We start from the raw sequence: 13,272 nt of genomic DNA on the forward strand, positions 1-13,272 counted from the left end.
CATTTATTTTTATTGAAGTGTGACAGGTGTACATGGATATGTGTACATCGTAAGGTACACATCTGCAAAATAATTGCATCTTGTAAAGGTTTTCTATATTTTAACTAAGTGGCATGGTCAGTTCTGAGCGTACAAGTGGTTGATGTTACTCTCAGGACAAACATTCCATGCTTGAGTGTCACAGGCTTTGGGTGGCTGTGTGGTTGGCTTGGTCAGAGCTGGTCTGTAGAGATGCTTGCTGTGAGGATTGTCATGCAAGAAGAATGCAAAAAGATGCAAAAAGAAAAAAAAAAAATCGGCATAAGATTCCAGCATCTCTAGATAGCATTTAACTTGAAAACTATTACTGGATTTCAAGTTATAAATGAGATTAAAATCCAAAACAGCGCCGTGGCCGAGTTTGTACCGTGGCATGTTCAGGGGTTATTCGGAAGCATGAGGCTGAGTGTGCCGAATTGTCCAGCCCCGGGCCCGGCTGCCCTCCCGGCCTCCGGAGCCGGACAGCTCCACTCTCTGCCCGTGCACCGGCAGGGGCTCCGGGCGAGGGGCGGGATGTGCTCCCGGCCCGGGGCGTGTCACGTGCGGCGGCAGGAATGCGGCGGGCTCCGGGCAGACACGAGGTGCCCGCCCCGCCCCGGCCCGACCGGCCCGACCGGCGGGGCCAACTGGGATCCAACCGGGCCTCGCGGGGGCGGGCGCCGGCAGCGGCGGCCCCGGGCAGGCGCTGACGGCAGAGGCGGCCGCAGCGAGGCGGGGCCGGGCCGGGCCGGGCGGCTCCCGCCGGCGCTCAGGAGCTCCGCCCGGCGGCCAGTGCGAGCTCCGCGGCGGGCTGAGTGACGTGTCCGGGCAGCGGGGCAGCCGCCGGGGCCCCGGCGGAGCGGGCCGGAGCGGGCCGTGCCGGGCGGCGGCCGCCTCGGAGCGTTTGGCGGCGGCTCCGGCCGCGGCGGAGGAGGTGGGTGTTCGCTTCGCGCCGGGCTCTTGCTCCGGTGCTGTCACGGTAAGTTTGGTCCTCGGAGGGTGGGCTCGATGTTTGGTGCGGAGACGCCCTTCATGGGCGGGGGCTGCGGGGGCCCGGGGCGGCAGCCGCTGGGCACCGCCGCGGGGCAGGAGGGGGAGAGACTTGGCGTGAGATTGTCACCAAATACGTGTTGCCGTGCGAGGTGGGTCACTGAAGCGAGGATGCGAGGGGTCCGTAAAGCGCCTTGGCCAAACTTCTTGCTGTTGAACTCTAGTGAAGTTTCTTCCGCGAGGTTTTCGCGGGGGGTTTCTCGCGTGTGCGCTGCTTCGTGTTCCGCGGTGTGGGGAGCCGCCGGCTCCAGCTGCCCTCCCCGCTCCATCAGCTACGGACACGGCTACGGAAAATAGAACTCCCGTGGGAGCTGGAGTTCCTTTCCTTCCCCGTTCTTCAAAGCTGGTGTCGACCAGTTTTTTAGTTGGCATCTGCAATTAAATCCGTTGTATTGACACGGGGGGAAAGTACTTATTCACTATAACACTGTCCTTTTATGTATTTTTTTCTTTGGTTTCTTTGTAATTAACGGTTCAACTATTGGAGAAGTTACATAGTTGTTTGTGGTGATCCCAGACCATGTAGTTGCTTTTGCAAGATGCCCTGTGCATACAGGGTAAAGTAAGAAGAGCTTTAAAAGATTGCCCAGTCATGCACTGGACGAGTGAGTGAGCAAGCTGTGTCAGTAGGCAGTACCAAGTGCTTGGAAAGGCAGCTGTTAATAATTTGGCCACAGCAAAGGCTAATTTTAAAGATTTTTAGGTGTTGCTTTATTTTTGACCAAAACAATTTATCCATCCTAATTTTTGTCATCTTTCATTTACATATTTCTTCAATCCTTCTTTTTTTTTTTTTTTCTTTCTTTCCCAAAGATACTAAGACCATGGCTTTTACCTTGAGCTAGTAAGTTTTAAGTTGTTTAATCGAAATACAAAAAGCATCTTTTTGTTTCAGTCTTGCAGTTTAACTGTTAGCATAAAAAGGTGTAGGGTTGGGGTCTTTTTCATGAGTCAGGAAGTAAAAAATATTGCTTAAAAACTGTTTCATGCTAAATAAATACAGTGAAATTCTACCAACATGTATTAGTTTGTGGCTATTTTTATTGTAAATAAAATATTTTTTTCCTAAAGCCATCACTTTGCTTGGTGAACCCCAGTGAGCAATCTGTTCTGCAGTAGAAATGAAGTATAACATTTTTAAAATTTTCTGTTGGCACTCGGGAGACACAGGTTTATTGCCTGACTGTGGGGACATGTTTGGTGCCTACAACTTCAAGCCCATTATTCAGGCAGAGGTTCTGGCTGTTCAGCTCTTTTCTTCAATGTGCCCTTCATTCTTTTCACTTGGGTGATCTGTTTGATCTTGATAATCTGTCTGACTTGCTTTGTTTAATCCATCTTGTCTTTTTTTTTTCCTTCTCACCCTCAGGCTTAGTATTCCATGAACTAGTTACATGTGCTTATTGGGTTATGAGCAGTAGTTCTTTAGGTACTACCTTGAAATCTGATATTTCAGGAGGCTTTACAGTGAGATTTCAAGATTTTTATAATATATTCTATGGATTCCTTAGATTACCTGTGGCATTGTACATGATATTGATTTATTGTGTGAGTGATGACAGGTGCCTTGTAATGGTACTGGGTTAACAGTGTTTGGGGCTTCTGTGGCTGATACCCACAGATGGATGTGGTAGGAGAAAGGACCATGGAAGCAGAATGACACTTAGTAATGGACTGTCCATCATCTCCTGCTGTATGTTGGGACCTGGCAGCATCCTATGGGTTTGGGCTGCAGGAGCTGGTATGCCACAGGTTATGGAGAGGAGCCCCAGTGCTGTGTGATGGGTGTGTGCAGTCTGGCATTGCAGCTCGGAGATGTGGAAGCCAAATGTACAAGTCTTGTGCTATTGGCTCTGACAGGCCAGTTATGAGCACACTAAAGTACTGGAAAGGTGGCTACCTCCTTCCCTCCATGCTGAGGAGCTCTCTTTACCCCTGAGCTATGCTAATGCTTAGCAGATAGGCTATGATTTCACTCATCAGTAGACAGCAGAAATCCTTTCCCATTCTGGAATACTGTAAAACAAACTTTATCTTGCCAGGCTGGGCTGGATGGGGCTCTGAGCAACTTGGTCTTGTGGAAAATGTCCCTGCCTCATGCAGGGCAAGGGGGTTGGAACCTGGATGATTTTTAAGGTCCCTTCCAACTGAAACTATTCTATGATTCTGTGAAGAAATCTCAACAACAGAGGAGTTTTTAGTTGATTCTGAGCTGTTTAGGAATCATTGCATAGTTTATAAACATTTGAAGGAAGACAACAAACCTGAAAGGCTATTGTTAAACTTCATAATTGTTAACGGAATTAAATGCCATTGGGAATAGTACATTGCTTATTTGTAAAACAGGATGTGTATTAATTGCTTCTATATGAGTTAGAAACTATTTTTAGAATCTGATGTAGAAAAATTATGAACATCAGTCTATTTCTGAAGCAGCCAGGAAGCAAAAGCTGCAGTCCAGAAGAAGGAGGACCAGTTTTGATTCAGACTTTCAGACTGAGCTTTATATGTTGTGCAAAGCTACAGTCAGTTTATTTGTACATCTGTGGTACACTGTTCTCAGTTTTGTATGTAATGGAGAAATGAGCTACGTGAGGTACTTATTTTCTTCATTTTATATATGCGGGACAGTAATATTGTTTCCGCTTATGTACAGTGACTTCTATTTCACTTTTGTCTTTATGTACTTCCATTTTACAGTTTACTTTAGAATGTTAGAAGGGATCCCATGGAGTTGTCTTATGGTTTCTAAAAGGTATTTTTTAAACTATCTTTGTGTAAGTTCAGCTTCCTGATGGTTTTTTGAGCTGTAGGTGCATTTCTGAACTATCCTTGGATGTTTCTTGTGGAATATCTATGGAGGCAATTGTACCTTAGAGAAACTTCCTTTGGAGTTACAGTGTTAAACACTGTGAATGCAATTGTTCTTACTTTTTGAACATGTTGTATGTTGTAATGAAACTATAAATGAGGTTTCATTAATAGTGGTATGAATTAGTCTTTAATTTTGTGTCTATTCGACAACATGTGAGGGAGGCATTTTTCATATCTAAGATCATATTTTGTTAAAATCAGCATTTATTACTTTTCCCCCATTCCTTTTAATACAATGTCATTCTTGTTATTACATGTGTTAGTGGAAAATTAATATTGGAAAATTCATTTCTGAATCTAGAACTAGTTTAGTGAGTAGAAAAGCTGTAAGCCTGGATACTTGGAAATATTCAGGGATTGGTTCATAAACTGAAGCCTGAGAATTACTTAGGGGAGACTTTGGGAGTATCATGAGAGATAAAGGCTCTTTATTAGAGGCAGGTGGGAGGCACATGAGCAAGGTAAACCAGAATTCTCATTGTGGACCTATACAACTATGTCTTAGTATTTTTGTTTTCAGGTCTTTCTCATTAATGTCACTGTACATGTGTGCATGTGGTTTGCAGAGCAGAATATTGCGACTCAAGTTCTGTCACATATCCATGGAAGAAAACTGCTTCATTATTATTAGCATTTTTTGAGATTTCCATCAGTTGGACTTTTTTTTATTGTAAAGAATCTTGAGTTATACTTGCACCAAAATAATGTAGGTTATTTAGAAACCAGGAACATGTAAAAGTAGAACTTGTTTTTAAGGTAGTAATGACAGGTAATGCTAAACAAGAGTTGAAAAATATGTTTTCAAACTCGTGATTTTAGATCAAAAACTTGATTCATGTTTATTCTGAAATGCCTGAAACAGCAAGACTGTGGGAAGTGATGCATAACTGCACAACACTGATTATGTCCTACATGTTCACTGCTCAGTCAGGAAGCCTGAAGCTTAATGTCAGATGTGTGGGTGAAGCAGTTAAGCAGAGCAAAATAAATTGTTCTACTTACGTGCTGCTGAATAGGGGCATTATCTTGGGAAAATCTGTTTCAGTGACTTACTGTACTGTACAATACTTGTTACTTGGGACTGAACCATGAATGTGAACTGTTAGGATCCAAGCTCAAGGTCACTCTTGTTTCTCTTCTGTAATCCCTTGTTTCTCGAAACACGTTAAAAAAATTGCAGAAATCGTATGAATATTTTTTCCTTAGAGATACTGACTGTGCATCTCAAAAATTTCCAAGAAAGAAGGTAAATGTTATTTCCTCATCTGTAAAATGATATAATAACTTATTGAGAAGTAGATGTGAATATTTAGATTTCCTTGTAGGATCACAGTGAGTCTTGAGCTTATGTCTCTTGTTTATTTTTCACTTTTCTAAAGCATTCTCAGTCTCATCCTCAGTGTCCTTTTAGAATTTCATACTTAATATTCAATATTTTTGCAAACCATGGATTGACTAATTTGAGTTTTAAGAACTTCACTTTCAAATTGTAGAAGGTTGAGAGGAAAGATGTCTACTAGATAATTTCCAAATCAAGGAAAGAGTGAAGATTTGCTGATGTTTGGACTAGATGTAGAACCTACACTTCTGTGGGAATCTAGCTTCCATTATACGTTTTTTTGAAGACAAGGGCTGTTCTTTGCAGGTGGTATTGCTATTTTTCTTTCTTCCTGTAATTAATGATTTAACAGCTGCATTACCTGATTTGTGATGTATTTGAATAAAATTTTAGAGTTAGAAAATCAATGAAAATAGCGTTATTTTTCTAGTTAATGCATTTTTGTTATTAGAAATGTATTTCCATATTTTACTCCATATATTTTTGAAACTCAGTAATAAGACTCTATTTATATTCTTAATAACTTTATTCATCAGATGAAATACATTTGTTCAACTGGATGATTTTCTAATGATCAGATAGAATGAGTTGTCCTCGATGAGAAACAGCATGGTTACTTTTCCAAGGACAGTAGTACTCAAAGAGCTGAAAATGTTTAGGTAAAGTGTCTCTGTCAGGACCTGGTTTGCAGGCAGCAGTAGTAACTGAATGTTCATTTTAGTGTATCCTTGCACTTACATCATTGGAAACAGTTTCTGGTGGAAATATTCATCAGTTGTCATCAGTATCTTGAAAGACAACCTATGCCATGTGAAACCAGGATGCACAGATTTAGTGCAAGTTGAAACAAGATATTCTGCTTTTGTAATGAATGTCTGACTAATGTACAGCTGGAGGGAGAAAAATGCTTTATTGACTGTATCCATAAATAACATTTCTGTGGCTTTTTTTTTCAAGTTAAGACCTTGATTTGCTGCAGAATGAAACCCTCCCTGTGACAAAATTACTTTATTTTACATATAAGGCTGATCAGAATTACTATACTAAATGATATTTTGGTGCATTTTTAATAAAAAGCATTTCTAAACTCTCTTAATAATAATTATAATTACACATGTATTATAATAATATGTATGCAAATAAATCCTGTATAGGTTTACATCACAATTGAAGTGCGCTGCAGCGTATGAGGATCTTCTCTGATTAAAAATAGAAACTTTGATGAGGATATTTCCAATTAAGGTAGTTCTTCATATCCAGAACTGAAAGGGACTAATCTGAATTAAATTTAAAAAGGGAAATAGCAGAAATATGATTGCTTTTCCAGATGAAGTTACTCGATTGCTCTCAAATTATAGCACAAATTAAGAAAAATGCTCTTAATATTCATACATTCTTATTTTGCTTGCTTGTGGGACATGAAGGATCTTTGTCTTGACCTAGTGATGCAGTTTTCTAGTTTGTGTGGCACAGAAGAAAAACATATAATTCTTGACTTAAATCATGTGATTCCAGCATTCCCTTTTTATTCTTCAGAGGCTTGCAATTTGTTACACTACTCTTGACCTTCAGGATGGTCTGCAGATTCTGGGGTGATGCCCATCTTCTTACTTTGGGTATTCAAATAGTTGCCATGACAAAAGACAGGAGCAAGGCTCGTTCACTAAAAAGTCAGGTGTCCCAAGTGCATGTTTGGGAACCCCTTCCTTTCCCTGGTTTACTTTTTATGCGTATTCCTCTAATTCCTCAAACATTTGTAAGTCATGGCTTTTCTATTTGTAAAGTAAATATATTGCTACTGAGCTTATTAAAACCATATGCTTGTGTTGGATTCAGCAAGGTCTTTTGCAGAATGGGATTTTGATCCAGGTGAGTGTGCTGCTCGATGGGTGGAAGCCTGGTGGGATGGCTGATTTTGGAGGTGGCTGGTTGGCTGGTAACCAGTGGAGAGCCCCAGCTGTCCAGCATAGGATGTGTCCAGTTTAATGTTATGCATACAGTGGAAGTCCACCAGCCTTTGCTCATGGCGTTTGCAAGTGACACCAAACTGGGGGAAAGGGGTAGGCAGTACATGTTCTTGAGATTCAGGCTGTCATTCAGAAGGACTTGGGTGGATGGGAGGAGCTGGCTGGCAAGGACTCTGTGGAATTCAGCAATGAGGAGGGTAAGGTTACACACTGGGGAAGGAATTCATCCTCAGAGGGGAAGGGTTCCTCTCACTCAGCACTTGTTAGACCACACTTGCAGTATGCACACTTGCATCCTGTTTTGTGTCCACACCTCACCCCAGTACAAGAGAGATATGAATAAAACTGAGCAAGTTCAGCACAAGGCTGCTACAATGCCAGGGAGTGGCAGCACTGCCCTGGAGGAGAAAGAAGTTTCATTGGGGCCTGGCAGTGTTCTCCCACCAGCTGGCAGACTGTGAGGAAGGGGGCAGGACCACACACTATGGTCATAACTGAAGTAAGAGTAGTTCTAGCTAGATATAAGGACAATGTTTTTTTCTAGGAGGACAACAAAGCAAGGTGTCAGGATGCCTGACATGGTCCTGCAGTCTGCCTTTAGAGATTTTTATCTACTGAGAGTATCTCAGTAGATTAGGCAGCCTGGTCTCACTTGGTAGTGGACCTGGCTTGGAGCAGCAGGTTGGACTACATGACCTCCTGCCAACCTGAATTAATCTATCAAGCAGTGATTCTGTAATTTGCCTTGCAATAATAGTCTGTAGAGGGAAAGAACATAAAAAGTGAAAATTTAACAGTACTGATTTCACTGTGATCAGGATCCTTTGGATAACTTTACAAATGCAATCTTTGCTTCTCTCCTTTTTCCCTTCCTCTAGGTGATGTACTGAGCAGGAATCTAGGTGAAGAAATGTTTTAAGTATTACCCTTTAAAAAGAAAGGTTAGAAAACCAATCTTCAGCCATGTTTTTGGGGTGTCTCTGTAGATTGTTTCTTTTTCAGAGTGTGCTGTTTCTGTATTTTCTCTGGTCTTGAGCAAGACATGGTTTGGTGTGAGAAAGGGGAGCAGAAAAAGAAGCAAAGTAGCTTTTGTTGAAGTGGATTCTCTGTTCTGAAGAATGTGCATCTCTGGCCTTGTTTGAATTGATGTAAGAAATAGAATGTCACCCAACTTTATCTGAGCCATGAATTGGACTTCCTATTAATTTTCTACCTGAACCTATGCACTTCCTGTTTTATTCCATTGCTTGTGATTTCAGTAATTTTCTTTGCTAAATTTAAGAATAAAATCTGTATAGAACAGGACTCGTAGCTATTAATGAAACCAAATATACATTAAAAGAAATAATGATCCAGTCTTGATACAGACTTCTTTAATGGCTTACAGCATGGGATGGGAAGCTGTCAAAATATAAATGGCTGCTTCATTCATACTCACTGTAGACACCTCTTAAAAAAAATTACAGTCTATGTTTCTTAGGAATAATGTGTATGGAGAGCAAACTGTACAATTGGTTTTTATTTTTTCTATCTGTAAGAGAGTGTTCTTGAGCTACAGGAGGAAAAAAATAGTAAATTAGCCTTCTACCTTCTGCCTTCTATCTTGTAATTTCTCTGCACTGCTGGAAGAGTCTTCATATCAAATTTCAGCGAGATTTAATTCCCAGTGGGAGTTCTGTAGTTCTAGGTGGAAGACGACTCAAATGGGCATTATACAGCAATATTCACTAAGTGATGTGGACACAAGGGGATTTTAGACATTCAGGGGCTTTACCTTCTCAAGTTTTCTTGTTTTGATGTTGTTTTTTAGCTTAATTTTTAGATTTTCAGGCTTTCTCAGAGACATTATATTTCTGCTTGGACTAAACTTTCTCCACAAGTCACAGTTTCTTGGAAATCAGTCTCCTTGATTCAGCTTTTGTTTTCTTTTATAAAATGTTCATTCTCTCTGCAGTGTTAAGAATGAAGAATCCTGATGTTGCTGCAGTTACAGTGCACATACCTGTAAGAGGTGTGTAATTCACCATTACAGTTCTTGGGGTGATAGAGCTGAGAACGCTTGGCAGCATGTGCCCTTTGGGAGCTTGGCATGTAAGTACAGTGCCCCCAGGTCTGAATGCTGCACTGCCTTGTAGCTTTGGCAGAGTTTGTGCCGGTCCCATTTTTGTTGCATTCTGACTTCAGCTTTCTGATTTCTGACTGTTGGAAAATACTTTTGTTGAAATGGAAATGCAGATGTTGATCTGTATTTGTAATCCTTTAGCTGAGAACTGAGAGTCTGTTGTTTGTCCCACAATTAGAGGAAATCATTGAACCAAATCAGATACACAGACACAGCCGAGAAGCCTAGTCCTGGAGGCAAAAGAAATTACCAGAGATTAGGAGAAAGGAAAACTGAGTCTCAAAGAGGAATGCTGACATTCTTCTATAGTCTTTGGACAAGCATAAAGGTGTCTTTGCCTTTGTTTCATTTTCTGAAACTGCCCTTTGCTGTGGAATCAGAATTTCAGTCTCACAGATTTTGCAGGTATTAGCACTTTGAGTTTGTGAGGTCTGCTGTGGAACATCACAGACTCTCACTTCCTTCAGTACCAGCTTCCATGGTCAAAGGTGAGTGTAGTTGGTGGAAAATTTTAAGTACTGGGAGCTGTCCTTAGGGACCATTTCACACTTGGATGATTTTGGTTTCTTGTGTGAGTGCCATTGGAGCTCTGCTTTAAGTGTGGGGGACTTCACTGCATTAGAAACGTTGCCCATGAACATCTGATTTTAATGTGGTATTTTAATTTGTTTTCTTTTTTCCTTACATATCAACTTAGAATTTAGAAATCCTTGCAAACTTGGTCAGGAACTGAACATATTGCAGTATAATAAGGGATTATTGTGGTTTTTTCTTTCAAAATGCATTTAATAATATTATTCCTGATTTTTAGTGCCAAACGTAGGAAGTCACTAGCTAAACATCTATAATAAAAGCATGCTATTGTGCTATGAGTAGGGTTTTTTTTTTTAACAGTAGTCTCGTAGGCTTGGAATAATTGGGGTTTGCCTAGATAGACTGGTTCAGCTATAAGTGGGCAGGTAAAGTGGGAACTTAAAAAATTGGAAAGCAACCTTTAAATATGAGTAAGAATTACCTCCTCCTCACAATTAGGCAGGAAAGGACTAGATAAAGACATCAGGAAGTAGACATTGGAAGTGAGGGCCAATATTTAGACCAGAGCAGGTCAGCTGCCTTTTTATCAAAGTGCCCAGGAGCTCCTTTGCCTCTCCCCCTGTGTCTGCTGTATGTGGGGCACACAGGGGAAATATGGGGGAAGAGGGGGAAAGGAGACAATCTGTAGACCACCTTTGTGGCCCACAGCAGTCACTGCTATCTCTCCCCACATCTGAAGCAAAGAAGGTGATGAGCACCAAGTCAGGTGAATGCCTTTTGCATCTGGATGCCAATGGGAATAAAGTAACTCTGAGAGCTTCTTTCTGTCCCTTTGTTCCTGTGATTGCTGTGGAGTCTGGAAAGGTGAACTTTGAGTCATTAAACAGAGGATATACTGTGTTTGAGAAAACAATGTTACATGGGGGAAAAGAGCTCCATTTTTTTATAACCTCTATGAAATTTTGATTAAGTCAGGGCAGTTGTTCATTTATTCATATTCATAATTTTATGATGAAATACACATGAACATAATAGCACATGTTTCATGTTTAATAAGGATTTTTTATTTTTGCAGTTTTTAAAATACCTTTGGAACAAAATCTTAATATTTTGTGTCTTAAAAGCTGTTAATTTTTTAATTATAATTTTATGTTGGAGCAAATAACATTACTCTGTGGTCTCGGTGCTGCATCTGGAATTTGGTGTTCGTTGTGAGGCCCGAGTACAAGTGAAGGATTGGCAAACTGGAGCAAGTCCAGTAAAGGCCACTGCTATGGCTGGGGGTGGGAAGAGGTCAGGAGAGGCTGAGGGAACTGGGTTTGTGTCATTTTGAGAAGAAAGGAATGAGGGGGATTGAGTTGCAGTCTTCTACTTCCCAAGGCACTGTTGGCAAGAAGGTGGAGCCAGGCTTTGTTCAGGGGTGCGCAGCAGAATGAGAGGCAATGGCTGCAAGCGGCTGCAGGGCCAACTCCACTTGGGCTTACAGGAAAAACTCTGCCTGGAGTTTCTGGTTAAGCTCAGGAGCAGGATGCTCTGGGAGGTGGTGAAACGTCCACCTTCATGGGGTTTCATAACCTGGGGGGATAAAGGCCCTGAGTAACCTGATTTAATTTTGAAAACACCTGTCTTGAGTGTATGAGAGAACATTCAGATGTCCCTTTCAGCTTAATTTGAGCTTTGATTTTCACTATTATTGTCTAAATGCACCTGTAAGCTGTGCTGTGTAGCTCTGTTAGGAGAATCAGTGGGAAAAGCACTTGAGCTACAAATGCAAATGTACCATATGCTGCTAGTCAAATTAAACCATCTGCCTTAATCTTGATTTAAACATCTTTGAGTTAGCTCCCCTGTCTCTCAAAAGAAGAGTGAAAAACTTCTCTTTGAAGTATGGTTCTATCAGAGATTGTTCATAAATGTGCTGTCTGCTACATAATATGGTAATTATTTTCTTTTTGAAGGGTATTAATGCAATCTGTAATACACAAGCTCTCTTTCCTGCTTCAGGGTTTTTCTCAGCATCTAAAAAATAGTGAAAAATATGTGGAACTTCAAAATGAGTGAATGTAATGTATAAATCAACCCCTGAGGCATTCTTAAGTGAGAAAGTGTATCTTTCTTCTTGTGAATAACTGCACTGTTCAGATGGGAGCAAGCAGGTCAGTGGGTAGGACTCTAACACTGGGTCTGTGTCCTTCTTTGACACAATTCTTGTGTAATTTGAAGCATGTCACTGTGAGCTAGATCAAAATGGAAATCAAGCTCCATGGCTCAGCTCTGTGTCTTCTTAATATTTGCTGGTGAGAAAGGAATTGATTTTTAAAAAATCATTGTTGGAAGTTAACCTTGATGTTTAAAAGCTTGCATCATATATTTAAAGAAGAAAAACATTCTGAAAGCCTTTTAGCTGCTCTCTTAGAGATGCATTTGGAAAAGGTGCTGAGACTCACTTTCAGAGATTTGCTTGGTATTACGTATGTCACACTTGAAAACCTATGCTCCAGTCATGAGCAGCTTTAAAAAAATACAGGAAAATAGCCATTTCTTCAGACTATAATATCTCTTGTTTTGGCTGACAGTTTTGGTGTGACAGGATGCATTCCAGACATCTGTAAGCAGGAACACGCCTTGGAGCTCTGCAGATATAAACTGTAGAGAAGCTTTAGAAGGAACACTGTACAGTGAAAGCACATAATGGAATTTATTGTGTTATAGACAGATGTTGGGTGCATCCTTTCTGAGCCTTGGCTCTGAAGCTACTTGATTTTGTTTAGGACTGGATTAAGAGCTACCAAAGCTTAAGACAGTTTAAAAGGGAATTTTGTGTGCTTAGTAAATGAAGTTGTTATGAATTGTTTTATCATACTAGGATCTTGCCCTACCAGAGTTGTAATCTTTCCTGGCACATCTGTCCTGATAATCACCCTTGCAAACCTAATGTTAGGGAGGTAAACAGCCTGGTGCCTCCTAGGGTTGGATGATTTTTTGAAGCTTTTTTTTTTTCTATTCACTGCCACTTTTTCTGTAAGTGGCAATTGATTTGACCTTTGAATCCTGATCCATTTAGTTTAATATTTTGCCACTGTACCTTGAATTTCACTCTCTCTTTCAACTAAATCTTTTAATATTTGGGCTATGGAGACTTTCCAAGGGCATGAGCTGTTTTGTTCCCAGCAGAAGTCATAACTTCTTCAGATGAACATCTATGGGCCACTCAAGAGTAGGACAGAAAATTCAGCATTGGCTCTTCCACTGTCTTTTGTAGCTTTTGGAAACTAACTTTTCCTCCTCAGCCCTATTTTGACATCTGTCTTTTTGACATGCTGTCTTTTGAGTTAGAGTGGATATGGACGGGGGGCAGAGTGTGTGCA

The 13,272-nt window shown here is 40.9% G+C and overlaps 1 protein-coding gene across 6 annotated transcripts in view; it reads left to right on the forward strand.

Annotated features, from left to right (window-relative positions):
* The first annotated feature begins 702 nt into the window (after nucleotides 1-702).
* The window catches only part of ARHGEF10 (Rho guanine nucleotide exchange factor 10), a 105,152-nt gene continuing 92,582 nt past the window's right edge, over nucleotides 703-13,272 (forward strand). For 3 of the 6 annotated variants that reach the window (XR_010997016.1, XM_068183575.1, XM_068183578.1), the window contains exon 1: nucleotides 704-952. The gene's annotated coding sequence lies outside the window, so the exon portion shown is untranslated. Of the gene's footprint in view, nucleotides 953-13,272 lie in introns of all 6 variants that reach the window. The other 3 variants (XM_068183576.1, XM_068183579.1, XM_068183577.1) reach the window with 2 other exon arrangements.

This window comes from Anomalospiza imberbis, chromosome 3 (genome assembly GCF_031753505.1).
Source record: "Anomalospiza imberbis isolate Cuckoo-Finch-1a 21T00152 chromosome 3, ASM3175350v1, whole genome shotgun sequence".
NCBI lineage: Eukaryota > Metazoa > Chordata > Aves > Passeriformes > Viduidae > Anomalospiza > Anomalospiza imberbis.